Source organism: Macrobrachium nipponense, chromosome 43 (genome assembly GCF_015104395.2).
Source record: "Macrobrachium nipponense isolate FS-2020 chromosome 43, ASM1510439v2, whole genome shotgun sequence".
Taxonomy (NCBI): domain Eukaryota; kingdom Metazoa; phylum Arthropoda; class Malacostraca; order Decapoda; family Palaemonidae; genus Macrobrachium; species Macrobrachium nipponense.
Genome location: NC_061104.1, coordinates 7,895,425 through 7,897,924, shown reverse-complemented (window position 1 = coordinate 7,897,924; position 2,500 = coordinate 7,895,425).

Here is a 2,500-nt window from a genome sequence, read left to right as displayed (position 1 = left end):
TTTAAAAAATATGCTACGAGGGAAGCAGTTATTCATGAAATATTTCCTGGTGAAATTAATTTTCTAACAAAATGTTAACTATCTTAAGAGACCAAAGCAAGTTTACTGAAATTGGATCACCTGATTTTTATAATATCATTGTTATTGAGGACAAAATTAATAGATTTTTAAGTACTTTAAAAAAAGAGAAAGTCATTGATGATAATACATACCAGGATTTGTTTGTCACAGGATCTTGCTGGCCGTCGCCTAGCCCTGTTTTTAGTATATATAATATATATATATAAATATATAGTATTATATAGTATATATATATATATATATATATATATGTATATATTCATATATATATATATATATATATATATATATATACATATATACATATACATACACACACACACATACACACACACACACACACACACACATATATATATATATATATATATATATATATATATATATATATATATATATATGTGTGTGTGTGTGTGTATTGCCATGTAAAATAAAACTTATGGCAAGAAATAAATAAAAAAGAGGATGAGAGAGAGATAAAAAGAAAGAGAAGGCGTGTTAAATAGACTAGACAGAAGAAAAACGCGATACAAGCCACAGCAAAGGAAGAGGACACCACCCACTCAAATAAAGATGGAGTTCTAATCCTCCAGTCATTTTGCTCTTGAAATTATTGGTTAATATGTCCATCAGTTCGGATTGTTCATAACAATTACTTCTGTATCCATACAGTTGAGTAAGCCATTACGTATAAATAGACTAACCGATAACTGCCCTCTCTTTCTTTCCATGTGTCAGGGATATAGGAATCAGGACAGTTGAATGAAAAACAGCCAGATATTGACAAAACTTCAAACATTATCAAACTCAGAATGAAAGTTACACCAACACAACGATAAATAAAAAAAAGTAACATAAAGCGAAAAAGGTCTATAAACCAGTAAAAAATGCCCCGAAATTTTCATCGTAATCGAGTTCTCTCTACAGCGTATAATGTTGGATGAAACTCTCAGCCACTGTCAGGTGGTGGCCTGTGTTGTTGGCACTTTAGTAGTTCCGCACGGTAATGACTAATTCTAACTTTAAATATAATTAAAAAAAAAACTGCTGAGGTTAGAGGGCTGCCAATTGGTATGTTGATCATCCACCCTCCAATCATCAAACATACCAAATTGCAGCCCTCTAGCCTCCGTAGTGTTTTAAATTTTATTTAAGGTTAAAATTAAACATGATCGTGCATCTGGAACTACATAGTGCCAACAACACAGGCCACCACCTGGCCGTGGCTGAGAGTTTCAGCCAGCATTATACGCTGAGCAGAAAACTCGATTACGACGAAAATTTCGGGGCATTATTTACTGGTTTATAGAAATTTTTCGCTTTATGTTACTTTTTTTTTATTTATCGTTGTGTTGGTGTAACTTTCATTCTGAGTTTGATAATGTTTGAAGTTTTGTCAATATCTACCTGTTTTTCATTTAACTGTCCTGTATCCTATATCCCTGATACATGGAAAGAAAGACAGAACAGTTATCAGTTAGTCTATTTATACGTAATGGCTTCCTCAGTTGTATGGATAAAAAGTTTTCTTTTACAGAAAACTAAAATGGGGACTGGAACTGAAACAAAATTAGTGTAATAAAAAACAGGTAGTAGTACTGAAGTACCTTCCAGACGAGCAGTTTTTAGGATGAACAAAATGAAAGGAGTTGAAAATATGATATGATTGTCACTCTTATCTCTTGATTGTTACCTTGTTTCCTATTTCTAGGCTAGTTTTTAAATCTGTGCTCAACATTTTTCTCCTTCAGCATTTCATGGCAGTGTTGCTTATAAATAACACTGTCCTTCGTCAGGAACTTTTATCGTATCCCTGCTGACTCAGGGTGCTGACAAGTTAACTTCGGTACGCTACAATCTTCTTGTTTCCTCTGTTTTTTCAAGTTTCGTTGGACATTTTAATTGACTGGTTCATTACCTACAATAAGCCCTCGTCTTCATTCTTTATTTGAAGTTCTCCGGTTTATCGCTTTTAAATTTCATCTCCACAACTCTTGTTCTATACTAGCCGATGTGGTGGTTCTCTGGGTATTGCCAGTAAGGCTTTCTACATCTACATTTACATATACATTAAGTATATAGCTACCATTATTGAAGTCTTCTATCTGGTTGTCAGCAAAACTCCCGGAACCTATTATCTTTAAGACTAGATTACTCAAAGTGGCGATTTCCTCTTCCCAATAATGGTATTCATAATCATGACCAAATCGAGAAGGCTTTTTGTTTAGTCCAAATGTCACCGAGGAACCCTCATACGCACCTTAATTGCCAACAGTCTGAGAACGTTTCAAATAAGGATCCACTTTCTTTACAGATGTCACGTTGTCACAATTCCCAGCATGAGAAGTCTTCCCTTCTCATCCCCGTTACATTGCAGGACTGACTTCCAGCCAGTTGTTATAAATCTCAATGGTCGGGA